We start from the raw sequence: 15,905 nt of genomic DNA on the forward strand, positions 1-15,905 counted from the left end.
TTTTTAATCCATAGAAAGTTTGCCCTTGATATAACTTAAATTTTCACCAAGTGTTATTACAAAGTTACTTTTATTTTTTATCCTATGATCAAACATTGAAATTCATAAAATCGCGCGTAAGTCACGTTGCGCAACTCTGACGTCATTCAAAATATGGAGGTGCACAACTTCAGGTAAATTTCTATATGATGACCAAGTTATACAATCTTATGTTGACAAGGATGAGAGATATGCATGCAACAAAATTCCGGGAAAGAAAGAAGAATAAAGAAGATGAAAAAAAAAAAAAAGATATTTACAATAACAAGGGTTATCCGCAACTTCAAAAGTTGCGGATAACCAACTAGATTTGAACTCGTCACTTTGACGAGTTCGGGTTATCCGCGCAAAGGCAACATGCACATACTTTAAACTATATGAACTTCGACAAATATTATGCCATCCTATGACATGAATTAAACATGTTTACAGTGCTGAATTGTACCTATTATGTAGCATACAGCATGTTATAGAATACACTGTTATATGTTATATACAGTGTAGTATAGACGAAATTACGAGACCATCTTTTAAATCCAATTAATAACACGATGATGTCATCAAATTGACATATAAAGATAACTATTTTAGAAGATAATTATCTAAATAATAACATTAATACAAATTTGAAGAATTTTGGGCACGTAAAAGTGACATGCGCTCTCGTTTAAACGCAATGAACTTTTACGCAAAGGATGAAAATACGACTTTTTTTATTCAACTGGCCATATGATGACGTCACAACATCTGGTTGGCAAAATATTTACATGAATTCGTATCTACAATTCAATGACTTCCAGAAAACGTTTAAATCATGATTATCACTTTTTATTCTGACGAGATATAACAGATTAAAATTTACTGTAAAGATGAAAATAAGTGACCCAAGTTGTTTACATTTTTAGACATGATGACGTCATAAAAATTAAAATATTTTAACTCCTGCGAAAGATAGTTGATTGACGTAGACAATATTGAAATCTCGGGGGAAATGGAATACGTATAAGCGAGATGCACTCTGTTGAATGTGATGAGCAATAACGAAAGAGACAAAAATCTTATATTTTATATTCGAGTGGCCATACGATGACGTCACAATGTCCGGTTAGCCATATCGATGCATGATTTGATATCAACAACTCATCTACTTCCAGAATCTGAAATTTTCAAAATTTTTACCACGGAGTTTAGAATCTATGACTTTTTAAAAAAAGGCATAATTTTCACGAATTTTTGAACTTTTTCATCAAAAACGCGCGCAAATTGTTCAATTCTACGTGCTCGTATGACGTGATTTTAAGTCGAAATTGATTGAAAATTGGTAAATTTACTATAAAAGGCTGAAAAAACAAAAATCAAGCAAAAATAGATGTTTTTTGCGCTACGTGCGCACGCACGCGTAAAAAAATGCGCACCCGTAGGAATTTTTGAAACGCTCAAAATGACATGAAACGCGTAGAAAGTTGATTAGAAGTTGATTTTTCGGTTTTAAAAATTTTAAACGCGCGTGCGCGCGTAACTTTCTGTGAAACATGCCATTTTTAATCCATAGAAAGTTTGCCCTTGATCTAACTTAAATTTTCACCAAGTGTTATTACAAAGTGACTTTTATTTTTTATCCTATGATCAATCATTGAAATTCATAAAATCGCGCGTAAGTCACGTTGCGCAACTCTGACGTCATTCAAAATATGGAGGTGCACAACTTCAGGTAAATGTCTATATGATGACCAAGTTATACAATCTTATGTTGACAAGGATGAGAGATATGCATGCAACAAAATTCCGGGAAAGAAAGAAGAATAAAGAAGATGAAAAAAAAAAAGATTTTTACAATAACAAGGGTTATCCGCAACTTCAAAAGTTGCGGATAACCAATGATTTCATACAGTTACAAGGAGTTATCCGCTACTAAGCGGATAACTAATAACTTTTTATTTTTCTGTGTCATATACTGTAGAAGCAATAACCAAATAGCAAACACATAATGTAAAATTTAAAGATTTTATGGTAACTAATTGCTAATTATTTGCAAAATACTACACCAGTATAAGGTCTAGTACACTACGTAACAAGACACGGCGTATCTTCTACGATGTTACGCTGTAACCTGCCTAGTGGAAAATGTTTTGCAATTTTGCTCATTAATTTGTTAAATATTAATCAATTATAGACATATCTGTTCATTGGGTATACATTATGAAGCTGCTATGAGATAAACAACATTCCTACCACATTAAAACAAATATCAACTATATAGTATCAACAAACTACCAACGTAACCGTGTCTCATTGTGTATACGACACTCAGTTTTTGACTATGATGTTGACGTTAGAGTACGAAGATAGTTTTGGCGTTTAATTTTCTTGTATTTTTCATTATAACCCACTATTTTCTAAATTCTAAAAACTAACAAAATAAAAATACACAAAACTTACATGCAATGAAGCGCGTATAAGTTATTTACAACGTAACAGTTGAAACAACGTAACAGAGGGACACGAAAAGTCTCTACCGCTGTAACTCGAAATTAGCGCGGATCCTTTAGTTCGCCTGCTTCTTGAATCACGTGACCTTCAACTTCAGAAATAGCTCTCGCGGCGTTCACCACCGATGGTCTATGAATAACTACGTAACGAATATACGAGACACGAAATGTTCTAAAAAAATAGTTTTTCGTCTGTAACTGACTAAATAAAATCGCCATTTTGTAGAACATTGTGTAAGGTAAATTTCAGTGATCTGTTGTAGTGAATGTAATTCGATTTTCGTCATTATAGTGGTACTTCTTGTGTCTGTTCACTAATAAAGATCGTACTAACAACGTAACAAAGTGAGACACGAAATGTTACGTTGTGATGCTGGACGTCGCGGACCGTTGTGTGGAAAACAAAAAATCGTGGGAAATTGTAAATAGCTTATATTTAACGTTGCTTTGTACTCTATTGTGATGATAAATAAATACAAAATAACTATTGCTGTAGTATATTTTTTAAACTCTGATATGTCAGTGTATTTAAATGTCACACATATTTTAATAAAATGAGCTAGACACCACGATATATTTTTTTTTTAAATCGTTTTTTTTTGCAATTTTTTTTTTCCAACATGTAATAGTATTAACCCATATTATTGTTCTATCATATGATAAAATCATTTTTTAAATAACTATTACCAATTTAGAGTAAACAGCAAACTAACTATCACCAATACTAAAATACCCACTGGCCCCTTAATTTATGGAAACACCCATGACTACCGCTGCGAGGATCGTAAATCGTATATATCCTCGAGTACGATGATATTGACTGAGTAATTTTCGCGTAATTATCGTGTCCCTGTCATTAAACATATAAAACCCAGCAAATTCTCGAGTACGATGATATTGACTGTAATTTTCGTGTGGCAACACTCGCGTCATCTACTGGGTCTTGAACTCGCGAGGAAATTGTCATTCCATCGCAAGACAACGCCTCATGTACTGCGCCACGGAACTTGCTTGGAGAAATTAATCAACTAAACTATTTAAACTATGCATACATAGCGCCTTCATTTGTTATTAGTCCTCCCTAGACGTGATGAAAGACCGTTTGTGATTGGTCAGGGGTTTCGTTAGTAGCCGGCAACCGGCGCATTCGACCGTCTACTTTGACATTTTCGCCGGCTACTTTCTGTCTACTTAGGCCTACACGGCCTAGCCTAGGCTAGCTCCCGGCGCGAGTACTTTTATTAATCAAGAACAATACGTACGTGTTTGTTGTATTTATTACGTTCTCGCGACGACACGATGATGTTGGATTAAAATAGGATTGTAATTAAATATTTAATCAATTATTTTACCATGTAAAGGGACCTAAAACTCCCTGTCTTTCTTTCTTTCTTTCTTTCTTTCTTTCTTTCTTCATCAATCATCAATCATCAATCATCAATCCCCAGGATTCACATCAAGCGTCACGCTTCCGTCCCCCCGATTTTTGGTAATTGACACCCTAGATGGCCGGAAATTCATGCTGAATGACACCTCTAGTTTGGTCGGAAACGACACTTATAGTGCACTACCTACTTTTACGCGATAAGAAAACAATTTTTCGTTCATTACGAATGTCAGGGGGAAGTCCCCAATGACAAAAAATAGGCCTACTCGTCAGTAGGACAACTCTAATTGGCCGGAAACGACACTTAATAGCGCTAGCAAACAGTAAAACGATCGTAGTGTGAGTTTTTATATTATTTTAACAGAATATTTAATTTAACTTTACAGAATTGTGCTTTGTTTTATGACAATTACAGGAATAGCAATACTTTGTTTGGAAATGTTGGTTCGTGGCAACCCAGTTGCATCCATTGAAGTGTTTCTCAACTATTTTATTTTTACAGCAAAAATTGCAATACAATAAAATTACAGATTTTAATTCGAAATTCAGAGGCTTAAAAGGTAATCTTGGTGAACACTACAAGGGTGATCACTATCTTTTGCTCAAATTCTGCCTAAGTTATCACTTACCTTTCAGGCTTTTCATTTAATAGCACATAAATTGTTCAATAAACTTGTGTTAAAATGTTAATATCAAACGTACTAATGTCTGTTGTTGGAGAGTACAAAGGTCACAGAAGTTAGGCTGCTGAATATCTTGTAGTACTAAGTATATATATATAGGCATATTTTGAACTTTAAAGGTCACTTCTTTTTAAAATTGAAAAAATGGATTGACACAGTTATTGCGCATCAGTTTTTTGCACGCAGTATTTTATTTATGCATTATGAAAAATGGAAAAAGTGGCTACCCTAAATCTGATTAAAATTGCCTCAAATGACGCTAGAACGCGTTGCTTCCAGGGGCTTCGCCATCTGGACCCCCACCGGGGGCCCTTGGCGGCCCCTCCCTGACACCCAGTTTAGAGAGAGATTAACCAAATTATTAACCAAATAACTGATACGTTTTTCTGATACTCACAATTGCCTAGAGGGATGTTTTTGCCGTTTTTTTAGGGTGTAAAGTATAGCGGCCAAACTGAATGGCAGCCATTTGTTGTGTATTAATTAAAGAAAAGTCATAATTGCCGTTTGGGAAAATGAATCCACAAAACAATGTTTCCAGTTGTTGATCTTTCAATCAATTATTATGAACAAAATAATAATCTTCATTCAGTAACGCCAGCATACAAGTCATCTTCATTCAGTAACACCAGCATACAGGTCGTCTTCATTCAGTAACGCCAGCATACAGGTCATCTTCATGTAGTAACACCAGCATACAGGTCGTCTTCATTCAGTAACGCCAGCACACAGGTCATCTTCATTCAGTAAAACCAGCATACAGGAGTCATCTGCATGCAGTAACACCAGCATACATCTCATCTTCATTCAGTAACACCAGCATTTATACAGGTCATCTTCATTCAGTAATATGCAGACATACAGGAGTCATCTCAGGGCTCGAAATTTACTTTTTTTTCGACTAGCAAACTTTGCTAGTTGTAAAAAAATTAACTAGCAAAATCAGCAGCATAACTAGCAATCACAATTTTTTTCGGTAAAATAGTTAAATTCTACACAAATCTGAATTTATTTAGGTGTAGACCTAGGCCTAGCTTTTAGGTGTAGGCCTAGCTAGCTAGGCAAAGCTGTAGTAGTAGTAGTACTCTTTTTAGCCAAATTAAAAAAAGATCAAGACATGCTTTCATGCTAGCCAAATCATGGTCGTTTCGGCCTATGGACGATTCGTCCCACTTTTTTTAGGTTGAAACATCAAACTTTTAAAATTTGAAGCGGAACAAAATTGACTAGGCCTATGTATAAAATATTATTGCCGATGAAAAAACTGAGTTTTATATTGTTTATATCCAGACGTAATTAAAACATTAAATTTAATTGCCACCGAGCGAAATTGGTAGGCCCTAAACTAATCCGTCCAAGCTACGCCCGCCGTCTCTCGCGCTCCACTCGTACGTCTCTATCCAGGAAATTCCCTATCGCACGAGAGAGGCATGATGTTGGAATAATAGTGGGCTGATCAATAGTTTGAAAACAGCTTACGGCATTTCTTAAGTGAATTTTTATTCAACGTATTCTTCTTTGATGAATCCTTTGCCCATTGCAGTGTATATCCATGGAGTATACTCCATGGTATATCAGTAATTAAAGTTGTGATGCGAAAGTGTGTGTAATTTAATTCCACAGGTAAACAATAGGCATAAGCAAATCCATCGCACAAACAACAGGTACCTCGTGGTGTGCCGAGGAGACGTTCTTCTCGAGCGCGAGATCATAAACAAAATTGGAAGAGTCCATTAAGTGGGGGGTGTTTACTATTTACGAATCTATTAAATACGCGCTTTGACCACTGTGTAGGCAAAATATTTATTTCGTTAAATCCCTAAATTGATAATCGCGTATTCTGTAATCACGTGACTGATGATGTAATCCTTAGCGACGTACTAAATGCACATGCTTTTGTGTTGGGGGAAAAGCTTGCTGTTTATAATGCACATCGTTAACAACTATGCTACCACATGATTCACGGTGCTATTCGCGTTTCCTTGACGTAAATTGGCGGCGTGTAAATGAAACAATTGTTTTCACCAAATTGGTTCCTATTAGCCGTTGTCGACATAGCGATTGGCGGCTAGCGTGGCTAAGCTAAAAAGTACGTATTTTTTCAAAATTCACACTAGCAAACATTTGCTAGTTTTGAAATTTTCAACTAGCAATTATCAAGAATCTACTAGCAAAATGCTAGTTTGCTAGCGTGAATTTCGAGCCCTGCATCTTCATGCAGTAACACCAGCATACAGGTCATCTTTCATTCATTTAATGCAAAGGTTTCTGTCTGATGGAATTATGTTTTACATTTCATATTTTCAGAAGAGAATGTGTAGGCTTACTTTTACACTAGAAGCTGTCGGCATTAATAATTGTTAAATGAAGACACTGTATTTTTGCAATGGAAAGGTACGTTTTTAACAATTATTTCAAACAAAAATAACCAGCTCCAATATGTGTTGATATTATTGAAATATGTAACTATTAAAAACAAATTAAAATGTTTGAATAGTTATATTGACATACATATATATAACATACTTTATAATCAGAATTTATAGTTCAAACAAAAAGAAAACACTTTGATTTTAAGATATTCTTTTGAGAAAAATACTTCAAACTTTCTTAAAAGATTATAAAATCCAAAATTATTTCTTTCTTTCTTTAAAAATTATGAAATCATAAATATTACAATTAAAGCGCTTATTCTCATTAAATATAATAATAATAATATTTCCATCAATCATCATTCTCATTAAATACACGGGTATAAATGGATTATTTCTTACATTTTAACAGGAAACATTTGGTAGAAGCTTTGTCAAGGAATGATTTGAAAACAATTAAACAAATCTGTAAGACGCAACCAGATCTTCTGAAATCTATCAATGAGGTATAAAAACAGATATATTTTTATAATATTATCAAAGAAGAAATTCTTTTCATTAAAGTTTAAAATTATAGAGGATGTAATTTTATTTAATAGTTTAAAGCTTTTTTACTTAATGAATTACAATTCTTTTGCATTATCACACTGATGATGGAGGTATAACCTGCATATACTGATTAACCACATTAGGCTAAAAATAATAATATAAATACACACTGATGATGGAGGTATAACCTGCATGTACTGATTAACCACATTAGGCTAAAAATAATAATATAAATACACACTGATGATGGAGGTATAACCTGCATGTACTGATTAACAACATTAGGCTAAAAATAATAATATAAATACACACTGATGATAGGGGTATAACCTGCATGCACTGATTAACAACATTAGGCTAAAAATAATAATATAAATACACACTGATGATGGAGGTATAACCTGCATGTACTGATTAACCACATTAGGCTAAAAATAATAATATAAATACACACTGATGATGGAGGTATAACCTGTATGTACTGATTAACCACATTAGGCTAAAAATAATAATATAAATACACACTGATGAAGGAGGTATAACCTGCATGAACTGATTAACCACATTAGGCTAAAAATAATTTGCTAGTGTAATAGGCTAACATTCTATAGATATGCTGTGGTAAACCATTCTATTTTGTTCTACTCATTTATTAATAATGATAATTATGATTATTTACCACAATATTTAGCAGCAATTGTTGTTGTTTGTATTGACAAAAAACAAACAATTTCACATAATGTCTGTTGTCAGTATTTATAAACTTTATTATGATTCCTTTCCAGGATGGTAACACTCCATTACATTCATATCTGGAGAGAGGATACCCTACCTTAGCAATAGTGACTTGTCTCATTCAGCATGGGGCACCAGCAACATTGCAAAATAAGGTAATGTACAGGGATTTGCTAGTGTAATAGGCTAACATTATATAGATATGCTGTGGTAAACCATTCTATTTTGTTCTACTCATTTATTAATAATGATAATTATGATTATTTACCACAATATTTAGTAGCAATTGTTGTTGTTTGTATTGACAAAAAACAAACAATTTCACATAATGTCTGTTGTCAGTATTTATAAACTTTATTATGATTCCTTTCCAGGATGGTGACACTCTATTACATATATATCTGTGGGGTAGATATACTGCACCTAACTTAGAAATAGTGACGTGTCTCATTCAGCATGGGGTACCAGTAGCATTGCAAAATAAGGTAATGTACAGGGATTTGCTAGTGTAATAGGCTAACATTCTATAGATATGCTGTGGTAAACCATTCTATTTTGTTCTACTCATTTATTAATAATGATAATTATGATTATTTACCACAATATTTAGCAGTAATTGTTGTTGTTTGTATTGACAAAAAACAAACAATTTCACATAATGTCTGTTGTCAGTATTTATAAACTTTATTATGATTCCTTTCCAGGATGGTGACACTCTATTACATATATATCTGTGGGGTAGATATACTGCACCTACCTTAGAAATAGTGACTTGTCTCATTCAGCATGGGGTACCAGTAGCATTGCAAAATAAGGTAATGTACAGGGATTTGCTAGTGTAATAGGCTAACATTCTATAGATATGCTGTGGTAAACCATTCTATTTTGTTCTACTCATTTATTAATAATGATAATTATGATTATTTACCACAATATTTAGCAGTAATTGTTGTTGTTTGTATTGACAAAAAACAAACAATTTCACATAATGTCTGTTGTCAGTATTTATAAACTTCATTATGATTCCTTTCCAGTATGGTTACACTCCATTACATACATATCTGGAGAATGGATATACACCTACCTTAGAAATAGTGACGTGTCTCATTCAGCATGGGGTACCAGTAGCATTGCAAAATAAGGTAATGTACAGGGATTTGCTAGTGTAATAGGCTAACATTCTATAGATAAGCTGTGGTAAACCATTCTATTTTGTTCTACTCATTTATTAATAATGATAATTATGATTATTTACCACAATATTTAGCAGCAATTGTTGTTGTTTGTATTGACAAAAAACAAACAATTTCACATAATGTCTGTTGTCAGTATTTATAAACTTTATTGTGATTCCTTTCCAGAATGGTAACACTCCATTACATTCATATCTGAAGAGAGGATACCCTACCTTAGCAATAGTGACTTGTCTCATTCAGCATGGGGCACCAGCAACATTGCAAAATAAGGTAATGTACAGGGATTTGCTAGTGTAATAGGCTAACATTATATAGATATGCTGTGGTAAATCATTCTATTTTGTTCTACTCATTTATTAATAATGATAATTATGATTATTTACCACAATATTTAGCAGTAATTGTTGTTGTTTGTATTGACAAAAAACAAACAATTTCACATAATGTCTGTTGTCAGTATTTATAAACTTTATTATGATTCCTTTCCAGGATGGTGACACTCCATTACATATACATCTGAAATATGAATATCCTTACTTAGAAATAGTGAAGTGTCTCATTCAGCATGGGTCACCAGTAGCATTGCAAAATAAGGTAATGTACAGGGATTTGCTAGTGTAATAAGCTAAAATTCTTTAGATCTACTGAAATAAACTATTCAGTGAGAGAAAAAAGTAAGCCCATTAACAAAAATCAAATTTTATTAAAACAAACCAAATTAAAATAATAACTAAACAGTTATATATGATTTATGATAACTGATTTAAAGTATACAGTTATCCATCACATAACATTAATGTTTTTTCTTAATGAACAAAAACAATCTACTTGTAATTTTTTATATTCAGGTGAATCAGTATAATTTTGTTTAAATACTTTTTACCATAAAATAAATATATATTGCTCAATATGTAGCTGTAAAGATAATAACAATTGAAAATGGTCTAATTAATTATAAATATGAAATAAAATGTATGTTGACAAATAATAAAATAGCAAACAAAAATGTTTGTGTTATTGTTAACAAAATTAATAGAATCTGATTGTAATAAAAAAAGAATTAGTTAGTGGTAATAACCTGCTCCTTACCTTACAAAAAAATACTTCTGTCAGTATATCCAGCTAATTACAGTTTGAATATGGCCTTAAAGAGATCCTTTTCCAGCATTTTTTTTTGCAAACATTTTGCCACAAATGGAAGAGAAATGTAAATAATGTTTAGTTTATAGTGGTTTCCAAAATCTAAAAATGTTTGAGCAATGCAATTGGAAAAAGAAATTTAACATGAAATTATTCTTTTCAAACAGTGCCGTATCTTATCTTATGACTTTTTGGAAAAAATGATTCTATAAAGTTGCCAGTTAAAATGTGATATACTAGTAAGTGCCCACAGATGGTTCTCGAATACATGAACTTTGGTAAATAACTGAAATTGTCTAAGTCGCACTGTACACAAAGCAAATGAATACAGATATGTTGGAATTTATGTAGTCAAATATAATTGTCATGCGGAGAATTACCTTAATTTTGTTTATTACATGGTATTGTTCACCAAATTCCTGTCTTGGTACATTTTATTATGGGATGGTATCAGACTTCATGATATGATTTTCATTAAGGCAAATGGTTTAAACTAAATGTGTTATCGTTAATATCTAACTTAGCTTAATTATGATATTGGTTTCATTGTGTTAAAAATCAGTACTGAAAGTATTTACCAACTTTCTCAGATTTTAATGATTACTTACATTAAGTAATAGGCTAACAATCACTAGATCTGATCCATGGTAATATATTATATTTTGTTTTCATTTATCAATAATGATAATTAATATTTTATCACATTATTTAGCAGTAATTGTTGTTGTTTGTATTTACAAAAAAAAAACCCAATTTCACATAATGTCTGTTGTCAGTATTTATAAACTTCATTATGATTCCTTTCCAGGATGGTAACCCTCTATTACATGACTATCTGGGGAATGAATATACACCTACCTTAGAAATAGTGACGTGTCTCATTTAGCATGGGACACCTAGTATCCCCATTTTACACTTTCTCTGGGAAAAAATTAGAAACAAGTGTTTCTCAACTGATTTGTGTCATATGGGGTCTATATATCCACCAAAAAAAAGTTCCAGCTCATCTGGCCTAGGGAAAGCCGCCATTTTGGATTTTCAAAATGGCCGCCATAAAATACAGGTTTTTGCTCATATCTCCTCTTCTACATCATGCATGGAAATGATTTTGGTGGCAAAGTGTATGTTTTGAGGGTCAAGGAATCTAAATACAGCATTTTGAAGTTCACTCAATGACCGCCATCTTGTTTTTTCAAAATGGCCGCCTTAAAATACAGATTTGTGCTTATCTCAGCTTCTACATCATGTATAGACATGGGAAAATGGAGGTTTTGACGGTCAAGGAATCCAAATACAGCATTAATTTGAATTTCACCCAATGGCCGCCATTTTGAAAATCAAAATGGCTGCTATAAAATTTACAGATTTTTCCTCATATCTCAGCTTCTATATCATATGAACGTAATTTTGGTAGAAAAATATATGTTTTGAAGGTCAAGGAATTCAAATATAGTATTTTAAAGTTCACCTAATGCCCGCCATTTTGTTTTTCAAAATGGCTGCCATAAAATTTACAGATTTGTCCTCGTACCTCAGCTTCTACATCGTGCATGGAAATGATTTTGTTGGCAATGTTTATGTTTTGAGGGTCAAGAAATCTAAATACAGCTTTTTGAAGTTCACTCAATGACAACCATTTTGATTGTAAAAATGGCCACCATAAGCTACAGGTTTTTGCTAATTTATGAGCTACTATGATTATGATTTTGCTAAGCCTATGTTTTGAAGGTTACAGAATAAAAACAAAATTCAGCTTTTGAAATACAGTTGGAAAGTGATGACGCGAATAAGTCAATATGTTGGTGATAATATATGGGAACCACAATGATTATGACCCCAGGAGATACTGTACACAAGAAGATATCAGCGATGTACTGTAACTATATCATTCGCGTGAAGAACCTAAAAATAAAATATTCTAAAAAAGTTTGTTAGACGACATTTTAAGATATTTTCCAAATCCTAAAGAGAAACATGGCCAACTTTAGTTAAGCATATTCCAATCAGATACATTATAGATAAAGCAAGTAAAGCAATTTAAAGCAACATATCTTATGTGACTGAATGGATGGTTACCTAATACACTGGGGACTAACACTACTTCACCATAACTGGTCTGGATAATGCGATAACTGGACAAATCGACGATAGTTTATGCCGATCATTCTTTTTTATCCAATTAACATGTCAACAGTTTATACAATGGTACAGCCACTCTGAAAACGTATATCTAGCTGCTCATCTACCAGTCATAATAATCAGACACGGAGGAGTTTATCTTTTCAGGAGCTTTCTTGGTTATATTGGACATACTGGTGGGTTGAGGTTTTGAAGTTGTGCATAACCTACTTTAAAGAGAGCTGTATATTCTAAAGCTCTTAGAGGATGCAGCTATGTATCATATAATGATGACACGAGATGAGGATGTACCATTTTGTCTCCAGATATAGACACAGTATAGGACAATTGACTATGATGGCCAATATGCCTGAACGACAAATTTCCATATACATACAATACAAGATGTTCCAAAAGAATGGATATCATGCAACGTGTTATAATGGTGAAGAATCAGTTTTCAGACATGAGCACAATAGAGAAAACCTTATGTATCTTGAAATTTGTCTTTCAGCATTTCCAGATATAGCCTTTCACTTTTGGCATTTTGGCCATGACCAGCTGCTGCAAATATAAAAGCATACTGTAGATGCTATATCTGAACCTGGAGCTCCCAATTGCACAATCACGCCTAAAAAGTTATACCATCTAATGATACAGCCACACCTTAAATGTTCTTGATATCTTTTTGACTTTCAGAGAAAGCTCTTAAGAATCTTTCGAGTTTGACGACAAATGGCAGTTTTCTTTCTCTAACTATTTGCATTACTTTACGTCACATTGGTTGATCGAAGGTTATTAGGATGGCAGATAAGCAGCTAGATATAAACATAAATGCAGACCATTTAGGGTGACTAGTGTTAATCTCCCAGTGTATTACCATGTATTCATAAGATATTACTTGCTTTATCCATAAGTTGTACTTTTAACTGCAAGATGGCCATGCTTCTCTTTATATTTGGAAAATATCTTTACATGTCTATGTAACTTCTTTAGAATATCTTGTTTATTAGTTTCTTCTCGCGAATGATAGTTACAGTACACTCTCTGGTATCTTCTTGTATACCTCTTTGGTCGTAATCAGTATGGAACTCGATCTTGTGATTAACTCACGACGTTGAGATTGTGATAGCAATAGATCTCGGAGACTAGACAAAGGGGATTGTACATAAATGTTGTTATTATTATATGTTGTGCCAGTTTGATTGGGAATTTTAAAACTATTACTGTATTTAACAAACTGTATGCAAAAAAAAGCAACATCTAAAGCCAGTGGAGCAGTAGCCTTCAACTATAAAGTTTGGTCCTAAACTTAGTTATCAAAATCATGTCTTCATTATGTATATGAGCTACGAAATTAGCAAAACCTGTATTTTATGGCGGCCATTTTGAAAAACAAAATGGTGGCCCGGTTTTTAAATGAACTTTAAAAAAATGCTGTATTTGAAATCCTTGACCCTCAAAATATATACATTGCCACCAAAATCACTTCCATACATTATGTGGAAGCTGAGATAAGAGCAAAAATCTATATTTTTATGCTGGCCATTTTGAAAAACAAAATGGCGGCCATTGAATGAATTACGAAAATGCTGTTTTTCGATTTCTTGACACTCACAACTACACTTTGTCACTAAAATCACGTTCATACACGATGTAGAAGTTGAGATGAGTACAAATCTGTATTTTATGGCGGCCATTTTGAAAAACAAGATGGCGGACATTCAGTAAACTTCAAAATGCTGTATTTGGATTTATTGACTCTCAAAACATATACTTTGCCACCAAAATCATATCCATACATGATGTGGAAGCTGATATATGAGCAAAAATATGTATTTTATGGCGGCCATTTAAAAAATCCAAAATGGCGGCTTTCCCCAGGCCTGATGAGCTGGAACTTTTTTTTGGTGGATATATAGAACCTATATAACTCAAATCAGTTGAGAAACACTTGTTTCTAATTTTTTCCCAGATTGGCCCTTTTTAGACTTAAAATAGGGATACTAACCAGTAGCATTGCAAAATAAGGTAATGTACAGGGATTTGCTAGTGTAATAAGCTAACATTATATAGATCTGCTGAAGTAAACCATTTAATGAGAGAAAAAAGTAAGCACATTAACAAAAATCAAATTTGATTAAAACAAACCAAATAAAAAAATAACTAAATAGTTATATATGATTTATGATCTGATTTAAAGTGTACAGTTACCTATCATATAACATAAATCTTTAATTTTCTTAATGAACAAAAAAATCTATTTTTTTAATATATTCAGTTATTAATTAACAATTATTGACAACGGTCTAATTAATTGTAAATATGAAATAAAATGCGACAACTACTAAACAACTAAAAATGTTTATGTTAAAAAAATTAATAGAATCTGATTTTAATAAAAAACGATTATTAATTAATAATGTGCTCCTTCCCTTATCTTACAAAAAAAATGCTTCTGTCAGTCTATCCAGCTAATTATGAAAATGGCCTTAAAGAAATCCTTTTCCAACCTAGGATCTTTTTGTGCAAACATTTTGCCACAAAAGGAAGAGAAATGTAAACAATGTTTTGTTAGTTTTCAAAAACTAAATTGTTTGAGTAATGCAATTTAAAAAAGAAAAGTAATATGAAATTAGTCTTTTCAAACTGAATGCTTTTAAGAAAAGTTCCGTCTCTTATCTTATGACTTTTTTGAAAAAATTAATTCTCGCTAAAATATAATATACTAGTAAGTGCTCACAGATGCTTCTTGAATACAAGAACTTTGGTAAATAACTGAAAATTGCACTGTACACATAGCACTACAGATATGATGGAATTTATGTAGTCAAATATAATTGTCATCCTGAGAATTACCTTAATTTTGTTTATTGCATGGTATTGTTCACCAAATTCCTGTCTTGGTACATTTGATGATGGGATGGTATCAGGCTTCATGATATGATATGATTTTCATCGGGGCAAATGGTTTAAATTAAATTTGTTATCGTTAATATCTAACTTAACTTAATTATGATATTGGTTTCATTGGGTGTTAAAAATCAGTACTGAAAGTATTTACCAACTTTCTCTACCATTGAGTATAAATTCTAGAAGTTGCACTTAATTTACTGAAATTTCCCTTTACCTAAATTTATATGTAAATTCATTTAACTGCTTATTGGCCTCATACATTACGCTTAACATCTAAACAT

At 32.6% G+C, this 15,905-nt stretch overlaps 1 long non-coding RNA gene across 1 annotated transcript; it reads left to right on the forward strand.

Moving 5' to 3' along the window:
- Nucleotides 1-6,854: 6,854 nt before the first annotated feature.
- On the forward strand, nt 6,855-9,355 carry LOC140046157 (uncharacterized). The gene is made up of 3 exons (XR_011844738.1): nt 6,855-6,992; nt 7,383-7,476; nt 9,289-9,355. It is a non-coding gene; the product is annotated as an uncharacterized lncRNA (long non-coding RNA).
- Nucleotides 9,356-15,905: the final 6,550 nt, after the last annotated feature.

The sequence above is a fragment of the Antedon mediterranea genome, chromosome 4, assembly GCF_964355755.1.
Source record: "Antedon mediterranea chromosome 4, ecAntMedi1.1, whole genome shotgun sequence".
NCBI lineage: Eukaryota > Metazoa > Echinodermata > Crinoidea > Comatulida > Antedonidae > Antedon > Antedon mediterranea.